The 15,267-nt window shown below is 43.1% G+C and overlaps 1 protein-coding gene across 2 annotated transcripts in view; it reads left to right on the plus strand.

Moving 5' to 3' along the window:
- The window catches only part of LOC308199002 (uncharacterized protein C1orf21), a 106,364-nt gene that overhangs the window by 71,827 nt on the left and 19,270 nt on the right, over positions 1–15,267 (plus strand). The gene's annotated exons all lie outside the window — the stretch shown is intronic.

The raw sequence follows: 15,267 nt of genomic DNA on the forward strand, positions 1-15,267 counted from the left end.
CTCCGAAGAGTCCCTCTGCAGCCTTCAGCTTACCTGCTGGCAGTGGTTGAGCAGAAGCACCCTTCCCGTAAGCAGCAAGGCACCCTGAGGTAGAAGGATGGCGTGTGATTACGGGACGTGCACCATAACAGTCATGGGTAGGAACATGGGAGGGTTTCACCCAGCAAAGGTAGCATGCCACGAGTCAGCGTTGTATTCAGCGGTAAATCTGTACAGCATAGCCAACCACACTCGTCCTCTTGTGGGCCTTGAACACCAGTTTCGTTGTGGTGCTTTTGACATCGCTGAGAGCCTGTTTGCCTGCACCCATCAGGGACGGGGCTGTTCTCAGGTGTCCGTGCTCGGCTTCTCCCTTGGGGTGGCCCTGCTGGCCCTAGCAGTGTAGAGCCGTCAGCCAGGCAGGTCAGAGCTTTTGTCACTAACTGTATGTTACAGCGATGAGATCCATAATCTAGAGAGCAGTTATTTGGAAAAAAAATATCTAACATCTTTTTTTCAAATGAGCATTTTCAGTTTTGAATTTGTGCTTTCTGTAACAATGCCGTTGCTCCTGTGTTAAGAGACTAGAAGGTCCCCATCCGCTTTGCACCATGATAGTTTTGAAACACTTGTGTTTTGTCTCCTTTTTTAGGAAAATGATGCAAGTGTTTTCCCATATCCAGTCCACACGAGACTTCCTTCATCACCCAAATTATTTTTGGTTTGTTCCCTTTCCACTCTTCTGGATTATTTAGTAAGAAAAGCAGTCTACAGTAGAAGATCCAAGAGTGAGGAGTGCTTGCAGGAATAGAAATTGTAGCAGGAGAACACTAATTATTTAACTAATCTTCAAAAAGATAATGGCTATTGCACTGAATGAGAATGAACTGATATTGTGTATATTTTAAACATTCACAGCTTTTGCCACTGAGAGAGCAAGCTTTTCCACTGTACCTGACAGGCAAATGTACGCTCACGCTGAGCAGGCACATTTTTCACTGCTTCAGCCATTGTTTTATGTTGTCTTGCTTGATATTTTGGTTGTGCTCCATCATGATATGTGAGTGACATCGGTAAATCTTTAAAATCTAAATAGGAGTTTTGCAGAGGAGAAACTAATGGTATTTTAGATTAAATCATTTAAAACCATAGTGGACATTTTTTAGTGTTGGGTAGGGAGTTTTCTTGTATTCTTTGACAGTAACGTGGAGACCATGCAGATAATGGCCTGCCCAGGCATTTTGTCAGCATGGGCTTGCTGCAATGGTGCTGCAGTGGAGGGGTGTTTGCGCCAACAGTGGGCAGAAAACACCCTGATTTAATGATGCCTCCTCTACAGAAAGTGAAGGGGAACTGGAGAGAGCTGCTGGGGAAGCTCGTTAGCTGTATGACATCGCTCCGGTTAGCTTTAGGTCTTTCACCGTAATTACTGCATGCCTGGGCTGACACTGTGGCAAGTCCAGGTCTCCCTGAAACTGGGAGTGAAATAGTAACTCGCTCCCCCGACTGCAGCAGGAACACAGTGCTTTTTGGGGCCACAGGGAAGGAAAAAACGTTCCTCAACCTGCTTCGGTCCGCCCCATGCTCAGGGTTTGCTCAAAGCTGTGCTGATGCTCACGCTGAGACCGTCACCGTGGAGGCTGCTGGGGCTGCATGAAGCCTCAGGCGGAGAGTTGGGGAGCAGGGAATGGGGAGGAGGGGGGTTGCGAAGGGGGAATTTTCAGCCTTCCGTGGCCGAAGGTGTGGGCTTGTGGTCCTCTTTTCATGGGACTGGCACCGGTCTCCTCGCTGCCGGCACCAGTTGGAGCAAAACTTCCTGCGTCAGGTCTCAGTCTCAAGTCGAACTATGAATGCTTCAGCCACACCTGAGAATTAAATGAAGAGCGTCTCCATCTGTACCATACCATGCATGCTTATACTAGCAATAGAAGGGGGTCAGCCTGATTTTTTCACTAGTTACGCTTTTTACCTTCAGTTTCACCCCTTTGCTTTTGTGAGTAACCAAACCAAGCTAGCTGTACTGCTGCTGGGGCGCAGGCTTATGAAGATCTGTGTTGGGGGGGTTCTGCCTTTCAACCAGTGGGCAGGGTGGCACTGCATGGCAGAGGAGGAACAGACTGGATTGGGAGGAGGGGAATCACTATAGGATGATAACCTTCAAGGGCTTAGTTTTTTTTCAGTAAAAAGGAACAAAAAAAGTCAAGAAAAAAATGGTGAAATACATTCTTGTAAAAGCAAACCCTTTTGATATTAAGGAAATGCTGGGCAGATAATTCAGGCTGTTGTGTATAGGGAGGATGATGCAGTTTGGGATTATACATAGGCACATTATAAAATGAAGCTCCTATGAGGACTCCCACACGAGTACTTTCTAGTGTAAGTTACTAACTTAGCAAGGCGACAGTGAACTAAGCTAATACACAGCTTACGAAGTTTGTTCTCACCGGGCAGAAAACCTTTTTTGGCTTGAAATTATTTGCTCATTGCTCTTGCAAGAAAACGTATTCGAGTTCCAATACAGCTCTGCGGTGCTCCGTTTTCATCTCCCACACTCACTCTGCGCTCACCCTGCTTGCTGCGTGCTTCTTCTCACTACTTTATCTGAGACGTAATCTTTCTGTGGGATACCATCAAAGGCAGGCAGCTTTAAGTAAATAAACAAGCTGCCTGATAGTCTATGCATGGGAACGCAAAACCAATGATTTTTAATAATGTAATAATATTCTGTTTGTGTGTATGTATACGTTTAAATAGCAAATGCAGTTTGTATTGCAGCAACACCTGAAGGCAGTAGTCAGGAATCAGAATCGGCTTCTCTGCCTCCAAACACAGCATAAAGGAGCCTGACCCCTAAAAGCCCATACACTACCAGTTCTTCCAAACAATTTCAAAATGTAATAAAAGTGCAGGTTTGCATGTGCTTCCAGGGAAGCAACTCGGGGGTGAGTTTCCAATTCCCAAGGTATAAAATCAAAGGCAAACATTGGAGAGAGTGAGGGCACAGATACAGCAGAGCTTGGTGCACTGCCCTCCTTTCCCCGGTGTGTGGATGTACGACCCCACAACGTGGGGGACAATTTGGAGGAGCATGGGTGGGAGCAAGCCTGTCAAGCTGCTGTTTTCCCTTGCTTTTCTTTCCTTTAGCCATTCGGAGAAAGGAGGCTGCTGTGATGGAGAGGAGACTGTCAGAGGGACAGGTAGTGGCAGCAGGAGGATGGTTTCAGGATTTGAGAGATGCTTGGAATATCCTTCTGCCAGTAAAATGCTGCCTGTTTTCTGGATCTTCCTCTTCTTAGACCTGGGGAGCACGCAGTGCTTTGTTGTTTTAGCAGGTCTACCTGAGTTACACATGGAAAATCCTGACCTTTCAGGTGACTGGGCTCTGAAATGACTGGCTTTACTGGAGTCATTTCATAGTTTTTAGGAATCAAAGGCAAATCATGCTTTATTTTTTATAAGGCCTTGACTGGATGCAGAAATTTAGCAGCTTGTGTATTCATGGGATTTGGTGCTCCCATCCCCATAAGTCACTCTGTCCTGCCCAGCCAAAAGATTAACATCTGCATGGGAACACTGAAGTAATGCTTACACTGATTTCCTTCCTGGTGAAAACATTTAGCAAGGAAACAGGACTTCAGCCACGCCAGGGAATTACTGACAGCAGATGTGAGAAGATGGCGGCACCTCTTTCCAAAGCACGGTTTGTTCGCAGCATGTTGTGCATTGAGCTGCTTTTCTGCATCCTCTTTTTTAAAAAAACAAAAGCAACAAAACCAAAAAAAGCAGAAATCTTTTGCTGAGCTTATGCTGTGGCACCACATCAGCTAGCATTGCTCAGCCTTGCAGCAATCCCAGCCAGGGCTGGCCGCTGGCCAAGCATTTGCTAGCTGCAGCCTGCCCACGACACGTCCTCTAAGAATAGCCCCAGTGCTCTTTTTTTTTTTTAAAAAAAAAAAAAGTAAATAATTAAATGTTTTAGCAATTGTTGTCTGTATCTGTGCTATAGACATGTGGAGTTTTTCCCCCTGACAGTCCCTTCATTAGGTTGTGTCTGCAGCGAGCCATTGCTAATGCTGAGAAATTTTCGGACTTAGTGGGGTGAGTCAGGGCTCAGCTGTAAATTGGTCATGGGGCAGCAAGGATGCAGATTGTCTGTTAGCAAGCGTCTAGTTTCAGCAATTTCAGGAACATGAGCAATTTCTCAGCTAATGTTAATTAGACTCATAACTCTTTCTGAGATGATCTAAGGCAAGGATTAATTATAAAAGTTTCTCAGTGTTAGAACATGTTTCTTTAAAGTTTGGCATGCTTTCATTTTACGATTACCATGAAAGAATTTTCCTCTACTTCAAATACGTAAAATACCATTCTATCTTTATATGTAAATAACCACATTTATGAGTTTATTTAAACAAATCTAACTGTTAAATGGGAAAAACACATAAAAGGCCCATGCACTGCCGGCCCATTCAAAGGCTCAACCAAGTGGACTCGCATATTCCTCGTGGGCTCAGTAGCATTTTGGAAGCTGTTCTTCTGGCTGTACTTGTTTTCTCTCTTAAATAAAACACATCATGGATTATTTTTCTATCTTCATTTAAATAATAAGTGGCCTAACAAGGCGTCCTTATGTGTTCCTCCTTTTGTCTCCATATGTAGGGGCTCTTCCGGGTCAGCTCAGTGGAGTTCCAATGGAGACGTGGATCCAGTGGGTCCCCTGTTAGACCATCCTGTTTGCTGTGCCAGACTCCTGCCTCAGAGCCTGTAGCCTGAGCTTTGGCTTGTGCACCTACTAAATCTAAGTGTTATTAATGCCATGGCTGCATGTCCTTAGAGGAGGAAGGAAGTAGATCTCGATCAGAGTCCATAAAGTAGTCTCAGAGTGAAAATACCCGATTTACATCAACCTCATTTGTTCAATTTTGAGAAAACCACCATAAAAATGGTTAAATGGGTATATGAAAGGCTTGTTTTGGCTTGGTATACAATCACAGAAGTCCAGATGAAACAATATGTCTTCTCTATGTCTTCTCTGTCTTCTGTGCTGCTTATTTTCCTGGGGGTAAATTTTAGCAGATTCTCACAGTATGATATCAGAGTGTTCCCTGTTGGGAATCCCTGTACCGGTTTGGAAAGCTTGGCCAAGTTTCCATTTTGTTTTCTTTTTTACTTTAAAAAGCTCTTTTCTTATGATTAAGTCATGCAGCCAAATAGTGATGTCATTTTTTTCATACCCTGCTTCTGTGAGTGCCTTAAAACAGAAAAGATTCAAATCTAGTTCCTGTGGCTGCTGTTTTTGAATTTTTTTTCTAGAAAAGCATTGTGCTAGCCTGTTCAGGAAATTGAGTTCAGGAAATGCAATAGAAAATCATTGGGGATTTTTGCCTAATTTAGCTCTTAATTTTGCTTTAAATTTAGACTGTAGGTTCTTCTCAGATGTTTATGTTTTTAATAATCTGACACTATAGATCTCCCTGGTCTTAAGGCCCATACTTAGGAGTCATGGCTTATGTATGGTGATTACTATGTGCATGTAAGTTATTGAGCTTGGTTTTAACACGGTGGCATAGGCCATAAAGCTGAGTTAACTTAAGGAAGTAAAAATCATGCAAATGCAAAGCACTTAAGTAATAACTAAGCCTTTGGCATCATGTTGGGTGACGAACTGCAGTGGGATTTGTCATTCAGCTTTTCACTGAAACCCTTTTGTGAAGCGATGCTCCAGCCCTCGGTCTCCCTGAACTTCTGGCCCAGCTGCAAGTGAGACAAAATGCATTGGATCAGCTCTGAGTTTACAAATGCTGACAGATTAATTTGGAAAGACAGATTGCAAACGCACATCATGGCCACAGTCTGAGTTCTATAAAAGTGATGTATGGCTGGTGCAGAATGATAAAAATTTGTATCAAGGGAACAGCTTAATTAACTATTCTTGATTAAAGTAGTACAGTATGTGAATTTAATAGCTCGTCTTCAAAAGCAGAATGTGAAATCACTTATTACTGTGGCGCATCTTGCTGGCAAATTGTGGGCTGCCAGAGGTTCTTGTGATTAATTGAGTTTAGAGGAGCTTAACGCTGGGGCGGGGGTTAGTGAATAGTTTTTTCTGCTCTTGCTTCAAGCCCAGTGCCTTGTGCAAGAAGAGGAGCTGTCAGGAACAGTCACTGGGGGGCACATAGGGGCTGGTGGAGCTGCAAGGACAGGGCAGGCAAGGGGGCTGCGAAGCAGGGGCTGCAGCAGAATACCTCTAGCAATGTCGGGCAATTGCTAACAGCACTGCCATTCCAGCCTCCACATCGGTGGGCAGTTTGTGCATCGTGGTTGGCGGGGGCCTCGGGGGTGTGGAGAATGGCCTGCTTCAGAGCAGCATGATGTTCTTGAAGTTTGGTGTGTCTTGCTTCTGTCATCCTTTAGGTTGGGCAGCTCTTGCTCATGCAGAGTTTTCCTGATGGTCCCGTTTTGTGGAGCTCCAGTCGTTTTGTGGTTCTCGTAGACTTCAGAGCATGGAGCTGAAGGAGGTGATGTGTTCTGCAGCCCATTACGGCCTTTACATCCATCAGTACAATGTTGGGCCTTTTTACAAGAGCAAGATAAAGATAGCTAGTGTCCGGCAGGCTTCTGGATCCTGTTCAGGAAATTGCTATATAAGTTGGGGCTTCCATTTTGTATACATCCAGTTGATTATTCCTGCAGAAATGTAGTACCTTGCACTTAGGCCCCTGCTTACATCATCTCCTGTCTCTTTCAGTACATCCCTCCAAGTTGTCAGCATAACTTGGAAACCTGCAAAATTCAGTCCTTCCTGGCTTGATGCTCTTTGTGGTTTTGGAAAGCTGACGTAGTCTCTAGTTCATTGTTATTCATCATCCCAGTCCCTAATGAAAATTCAGCTCCTGGACAGATACCAACAAAAGCCTACGCAATACATTCCTCCATTTTGACAGTGTTCAACTGCAAAACTACCTGGCGTGTGGCTTCCCAGCCAGCATTGCACTTACCCTGCAGTGCTTTTATCTAGCAGGTCTAGAAAAACAGACGTGGTTTTCCAAACTTGTTTATGAAAATGTCAGGAGAGATGGTGACAAAAGCCTTATGAAAATCAAGGGGTATCACATGTTTGTTGCAACCAATATAACTGAAATATGGTATTTACATAAATATGAGTTTGTTTTTTTTTTAATAGGTTTCAAGTATTGTTACTTTACAATATCTTGCCATTATATTTTGTCTAAAAATAGTAATACCACAAGATGGATGTTTGCTTTAAAATAGAAGCTTAGATTGTGAAGCATAATTTAAAGCCCAAGGGTGAATTTTGGGAGCGAGTTTATTGCTGTGACATGAAGGGTGCTGACTGCTTTCATTATATAACACTTCAGTATTAGTCAAAGCTCAGATTCAGTCAGTCTGATCAATTAGCACAGATGTGTAAGTAGTGTACTTTATCATTAGATTATGTCAAAACTGAGCTTAAAAAGTGTTTCCTTGTCTTCTTTAAGATAACATAAAACTCATGCTTAACCTTTCTTTCAGAATCAAGTATTTATACTTGATCTCCTCTGAAGGATCCTCCTGATTCCAATCAGAGAGTGTCTTCTGTGCATTTTTTCACTGTGAATAGGCAAATACGCTAGATGGGTGAGCATTATGGCCTCTTGCAAGCAAGGTGGGTGAAAAACACGAACTTACAGCAGGCATACTGGCTTTTAGACTGGGCAAATGCACACCTACCACTAATCCAAGATAAAGAATTAGTTTTTGTTCCTAGTTTACACAATATCTCACCTTGACCGTGATGACTATGATTAGCGAAGGTCTGAGTCCTGAATAAAACAGCAGAGGTACGTATGGTCTTTCTGAGAGATGCTCGCTCCTCCGGGTACCCTTTTCCTGGGAGCAGGGCTTGCTGCGTTACGTAGGCTCACTGAGATGAGTAGGACTGTCTGTGCCTGCAGATACTCTAATCTACAGTAAGTAAATACAAAAACCAAACTTCTTAGGGACATATCTGTGGCAACACATTTATCTCGGAGATGTATTTATTTCGGAAGCTGCCTGTGCTGTGACACCTAATTGTAAGACATTGTTGTTTTGTATTTTATGAGTGCTTTGAAAAAAATTAGCAAAATCCATTAATATTGTGGTCAGTGAATTCATCTGAAATTGCCTGACAACGCTGTTCTATATACAAAGTAGAAAAATCAATAAATTTAATCCAAGGTAAAACAGTCTAGCTCTCTAAAGGAGAAGGCTGCCTTGTTTGCTCAGTGCTGGAAATGATTGCCTCATGCTAATTGAATAACATCCAGCAGTTGCGTGGCTGAATCTTTCAGACTAATTTGACTCATGGGGACCAAAGACTCTAAATGAAGTATATTTGTCATGCCACAGTCCTACAGGATTATGAGCACTTGGATTCATTTGATCTGATGCATTCCAACAATATTAAGTAAGTCCATTTTTTATTGTCCTTTTGCACCTTATATTTTCCTGGCTGTGGAAGTCCAGCTTCTTACTTTTTGGAAACTGAGCTGTGATATGACAAATATTTCTTGGCCAGTATTTCTGGCTCTGGCATGGTTTGAAGAATTCTTGGCTGGCTTTTACAGTAGGCTGACAGCTTAGACCAAATATAACGAGAGGGAGAGTACGGCATGTAGAATTTAATTATGGTATTTGTTATATTATTTTTCTTGTCTTAAAATTATTTGCTGTATTCTGGGTTTTGTGCTAAATAAGCAGTCATTCTAAAATGTTTTAATGGATACTTAGATACTAAATAATTTTAAACAAAATGTCTGAAAGATCCTTTTGTCTTTTAGCAAGATAATTGCACTGTGAAACTTGCTTTCAGAAGTCATTCGTGAAGTCGGGTTTACTGAGTGCTTGGCAGGCAGGACTTACTCCTGGAATGTATGGGTTCTCTTCTAGAACCTTCCTTGCAGCCATGGTCATGGGCACTGTTCATAATCATGCAAAGATATGAGTTGCATAAATTGGAAGACTTCGCAAAGGTAGCTAGTGGATGTGAGTAAAGTGAAGGAAATAATGTGAACGCAAAGCCATTAACTAGTTACAGCAGAGGCATCGTGTTTCTTCTCACGGTAGCATTTGTACATAAGTAAATGACAGCTGATGAGGTAGGAGTGGGTACAGAGGAGAGCTACTGATGTTCTGCAGCTTTTCACAGAAGCAAGCTTTGAGGTGGGAACCGAGAGAGAAAATGTTTCCCTCGGATGTATTGCTTCCCTGGTGTGTTTGGCTTTGGCAAAAGTTCATTTTCAGGCAGATCAGTGGGTTGAAAGGACTCCTTACAGGGCCAGACAGATCCTATACCTGCAGGAGCATACCGAAAGTACATGGCTGGGACCCTCCTGGTGGCAGACCTCAGTAAAATGGCCATAAACTGAGCGTGCAACCGCAGTCTTAAGGAGAGAAGGACCTACCAAGAGGTAAATGCCTTTCTGCACTGAAAAAAGTCTCCGCACGAGCATTATTAGCCGCTATTAATGTTGGCCAGAGTTTCTGCTTGGTCCAAGAGAGCATATGCCAAGTGTCAGTGCAGCTCCCCTGGGTCCCTTGGGAGCCTGTGGAGACAAAAATTTGCTTACCCAGCAAGCTCGCAGTGATGCAGCTAAAATTAATTGGAAGTGATTTTAAGCCTCAGGAATTTGGGGCTTAAACTAAACTCTGGATTTGAGGATTAGGAGGAGACCACCTAATCATCTAAGTGTTTGTCTTCCCAGATAATCCTTGATAACATGGTGAGCCTTCATATAACTCCTACTGAGTTAACAAGTTAACGTGCCCTTGTGGAAGCGAACAGACGAGGGTTATGGCTGTGCGCTGGGTCCAAGGTGAGAGGCTGGAGTAGTCACAGCCCTTGGTGCTGCCTGAGCAGGTGGAGAGCATGTCGATGGGCTGGAGGAGAGAAGCCATGGAAGTCTCATGGCACAGCAGCCTGCAGGTTTGACGCGAGCACCTCCGTACAGGTACTTTTACAGGAGGCCACTCCGAGGCAGAAGAGCCAGCTCTGGCAACGCTGAGGCATCAAATTGTCATAGTACCAGAAAGGCTTTAATGATCCTGGACCGTTAATAGGACAGTGCCATGTTACTACCCGCGTATTTATAGCTGCGAGTTTGAGGCAGTGCGTGACTGCCCGTGTTTCATTTGGAAGATGTGGATAGAGGAGCCTTGGCTGAAAGGAGCGTGTTTCCTTCTGCTCATTGCACTCAGCTGATCTCTGATGCTTACGTGGGGCTTAAACATCACAAAATGGGCCTCTTGTGCTCCCCCATCTGCTGTGTGCCCTTCCTTTCTCCTCTGAAGGTTATTTTGGAAATCCTGCCCATACGCAGCTGTGGCTCCTTGTGCTGGCCTCCGTGCCTGTCCTGTAGCTGGTTGTTTGCCCACCTTCCCTCTTGGCTCTCTTTCCCTGCTCGCCTTTCCCAGACATTTGGAACATACAGAGCAGTATCACAAAGAGCCCCAAAAACTGTTAGCCGTGATTCTAAGCATGTGATTCCTCAGGGACCTGCTTCATCGCGTGCAGTAGCCTCAGCGGTGGGAGAGGCTGCGCCCTCCACCAGCAGCCAGCGAGAGCCACCCTGCGTTCCTCTGGCCGGGAGGAAGGTGATCCTGACACGAGGTTCACGTCTCTGCGTTTCAAAACTGCTCCTGCAGTCCTTCAGATTGAGAAGTTTGGGGTGAATGTTGTCAGAATTGGTTGCTAAGCGCCAAGCTTAGAAAGGGTGGCGTTTTAAACGTCTTGGTAAAAGTTGCATGATCCATTCACTGGGACTGATAAGCCTGCCTCTTGAAGGCCAGGTGTGCTGCTTGCTTGGTCTTGAGGTATGAATTCTTGTCTGTTCTTGGCAGTTTGCAGCATGTGCCTTCTTCCAGGGCTTCCCTTCCTAAAGAAAGGCCAAGGAAGGATTATACATCATTTCTGCTTAGGGTTGTTCAGAAGTTGCGAGTTCATTGCACAGAACAGAAAACCTGCTGTGGTGTTTGGCAGAACGCATATATAAGATCTGTAGAGCCCTGATAGCCATGTCTTGGCTGCTTTTCGCTTTGCCAGAGATATGAACAAGCAAGAAATATTGATTACAGCATACTCACATTGTGATTTCAAGGTACATGTTGGTTATTAATGTTCTTAGCAGCAATCAGGGAAGGTTCTTCGCCTGTTGCAGCTGCTCTGCTTTTATGTGGCTCATACTGTTATAAAAAGGCAGAGGGATCGTGGGGCTTCGGTGACTTTAATAAAATCTATTTTTGCTGTTAGGATCACTGATGTAGTATATGGCTTGAATTAAAGTTCTCATCACATTGAGATTAAGCAAGTAGTTAATTAAGTGTAGGGAAGCAATTGATAATACTGCAACAACTGTAGTGAAAAATGGGACTATTTTCATACCAAACTCTTGTTTTCTCCTACTTTTCATTACCATTCCTGTGAAACGTGCATTGGAGTATGCTTCTGACTCAGGCAGATAACTTTCATGTTTGGCAGTATTGCACCTCTTGGTAGTAACGTGGCAGTACATAATTTTCTGAACATTCCTGGGATGGGAAAACCCTATTAAATTTTAGAGGTGCTTTTATTATCATTGTACTTTCCTGGCTTGAAAAGAAAATAGAGTGTGTGTTAAAACTTGGCATCTGCAAGCAGCTGAAAGTCAAATTGCAGAATTGAAAGCTGGTTTTGATTAGAAATAGGAAAATTGAAGATGGTGTAAGAGTGCATGCTTTGGTTGCATGTGATTTTTGTTAATTTTAGGAAGACCTGTTGGGCTGTGAGTCATGGAACACACAGATATTTTACATCATAATCATGTGTTTGTACTAAAGCATTGTGGCTGTTTGTTTGTTTGTTTGTTTTAGTAATCCAGTGGTTGAGGCAGGAAGACAGATCATCCCTTACAGCTCTTTGGCTTGAGAGAGATCTTGAGCACCGTACCACAAATTTTAGGTACCCATTAGAGAAGTTGAGCTCAGTTTATTTCTCCTGCAGCATTTATTTGCCTCGTTTTTTTCTGAAGTATGAATGCACAGTGTATAGGTGTCCCCTGCATATGTGGTAATAAAACATGTCAGCTGTAAACCATGCTTTCCAGTAACAAAATGAGTACATCCTGAGAAGACTTACAGAAGTCCTGAACCAGTGCTGCCTCTGTTTTTGAAAGAGTTGGGCTCACAAACCCAAAATATGTGATCTGCCCTGTTTTTCAAAGCTAAGCATATTTTCTATTTTTAGGGAAACCTCGAAAGTAAAAATAGTTGGTGGAGCCACATGCAGCTTCCGTCCGTTTGCTTAAGAGTCTCAGATAGGGCTGCTGCTAGCAGAGATACGCCATCTCTGGATGCGCTGGGTTAACCTCACTGGTTTGAGATGCCACATAAAAACAGGAGCTTGTCTTGCTCTCACATGTGGCAAAACACGTGATACGGCCTGACTTCAGTAAGGCTTTAAATACTGTGACTGAAATTGGAAGCACACTCTGTAGGAAAGATGTAGGCAGAAGGGAAAGAGCCCAAAGGGGAGTGACAAGAATAGGAGGTTTAGCAAGCGTAAGCTGTAATGGAAGATGGAATTAATTGATTTGTTTAGCCTAAAATACAGAAGGAAATGCAAGTCACCCGATATATAAAAGGTTACTTTAAAAGGCATGACAGTCAGCTTTCCTCTGTGATCGCAGGAATACAAGAAGACATTGGACAAAGATTTAAGCTAGATAGTAGGAAAATGTCTGAACTTTCAGGGAAGTGGCACAATGACAGGCTGTTGAGAAAACCTGCAGTATTGGGGTTTGGAGAATGAGTTAGACAGAAATCCTTTGATGTGGTTTAGATATGTGCCCTCGGGTTATTCATGCTCTGAAATGTCTTCCTTTAGTGCTGTTTGGTACCCTGGGAGGCTTTCAGGTGACTGATCGCTCTGTTTCACAATGCTATCTCACATTTTGATCAAGGGACTGCTGACATTCGGTGGGCGCGTGGAGGATCCATCCCTGGCCAGGCTGATCTCGTATGGCGTGCCAGACCTCCTCTCATGCTGCCGGTCTCTCCTGAGGGAGCAGATGCCATCCCATGGCCATGCCACTGCTGGGACTGATGCATAGCAACCGCGCTGTCAGCGCTACTGTTTTACTAGACAAAACAAGATTTGCTGCTTTCCAGCAAAAGAGGGCAGAGCTCATTTTGAGTCTTTTCTGTGCCCTCCCCTACCTGTGAGGCTTTGGGAAGAGGCAGTACAGAAGGTGAGCTGACGGGCACTTTAAAATCAACGTGGATAATGAAGGGCTTACCAGGCACACAGTCACTTAGTGACTCTTAAATATATGTTGGACATCAGTATTTTCAGGCCTGCAATTGGATTTTAAGGTAGCTCTTCACCCAGTATTGGTTTGGTTATCTGCCTCTAATCTGCAACATCTCAAGCATCCAAAGCTATTTTTGTTCATCCTGGATGGAATGTGTTGACTCTGTTGGTGCCCTGTTTTGCTAACACTGAGGAGACACACTTATTTATCTGCTCTTTTTCCAAGGAAGCTTAGAGGAGATAAACACTTAAAAACCCAGCTTCTGTTACTGAATGAAATAGCTTATAGCATTTGTAAATGGCTTTTGATTTCTTTCATTCTGCTGTATATCAAATCTGTTCTCAGTATTACTCTGAGATAAATTTGTTTGGAAAATCCGGGGAAAATCCATTCCTATACACCTGCGGACTGGAAGCTCAGTAATTGAGCAGGCTGCTGTATTCATTGGGAAATGATAATTTTTTTTCTATTATTCAGAAGCAACAGCTAAACAAAACAATGAAAAGATTGTACAAAACATATGCATCAGTTTAAGGTTCCTCCTGCAGCCTTAATACTGCACATGTACATCATAGTACATTTGTCACACTTAATAATATTCAAACTGTTATGCCTATGTAACGAGAACTGTAACTCTGCTCTCTTGGGCCTTAAATTTTGCACCACTTACAAATTTTAGAATTAATGCAAATAATACAGACACTGCGAGGAGCACAATGCAGACATTGAAAATGTGTTCCAGTGGTGGCATTTACATAACTGCAATCTACCAAAAATTTTAAAATTTTCACCTTGGACAGCGCTGGTAGTATGAGAGCTTATTGTGGGGAACTCTTGCTGTTTTGGAACATACATTAATGTGATTTTATTCCCTTTGTCAGACACACAGCAAGTGGAAGATGTGGTTAGCAGCAGTGTCCATTCTGCATCAGCCTGCCACATGCAGCATACAGTTTTCACATGTTTAGGAGCTGTGTTTGTCAGCGGTCTTGGCTGGCTTTGGCAGTGCAGGAAGATCTCAGGGTGCTGTGCGTGTGTGTGCCTGACTTGGAGGCACCTCTCAGGGAACTGCTTCTCCAGTGGGGGGTGTAGAGCATGTTCTGCAAACAGGCTGTTGAAGCTCAGTCTTGCCTCTGATGAAATTTTAGGTCCAGCTATTTAAAAATCCATGAAACAGCACATCTGGTTCTCTAGATATTTCTCTTTTATATCTTTGAAGGGCATAAAGTTCTTCAAAGCCATCCCAATAAAAAGCTCTGCAAAAATTGTAGTAGCAATAACCTGCTTGCCATTCCAGCAAAGTGCTTTATCCAAGAAATACTGGATACATACCCTGCTGCAGACAGGCTGCATAATACTCCAAGTTACTTCTAAGACTGTCTACACTGTTTATTCCCGGCTATAAATGTTTTACAGACTTCACGCCATACCCTTGTTTCATAGTTAATGCCAGCTCTTTCCACATTATTACACTTGATGGCAAACTACTTTTGGGAGACATACATGAAAAATACGAGGGTATGAGTACTATATACATTTACTGTAAATAAGTGTATTTCTGTGAAAGCTTGTTGAGAGAGAGAATAATTGATGACACAGGCTTAATAAGCAGTAAGTTAATTTTGAGCCAGTTTTTGTTATCCAGGGTGGCTGTACAATCCAGAAGACTGACATACCCAGAAAAGAGCAAGGTTGATTGTGCTTTTTGTTGCTAAGTACCCTAAAAACCTCTAAAGTTTTCTCAGGAGTCAATTTAATCTTGTAATTTGTCGACGATGTAGTTTTTAACTTTTATCCATCTATTTTTAATTTGCTAGATAAAACTTTCAACCATGCTGATGTACCAAAGCCATTAAAGGTCTGATACATTAGGAGAGTTGGTGAGCAGGTCTCCTTCCTGCCTACAGCATTTTTTTCACAATAATTCCGGATATGTTTCAATGTAAGCAAATGTTCGTGA

Source organism: Anser brachyrhynchus, assembly GCF_964034855.1.
Source record: "Anser brachyrhynchus genome assembly, chromosome: 8".
NCBI classification, from domain to species: domain Eukaryota; kingdom Metazoa; phylum Chordata; class Aves; order Anseriformes; family Anatidae; genus Anser; species Anser brachyrhynchus.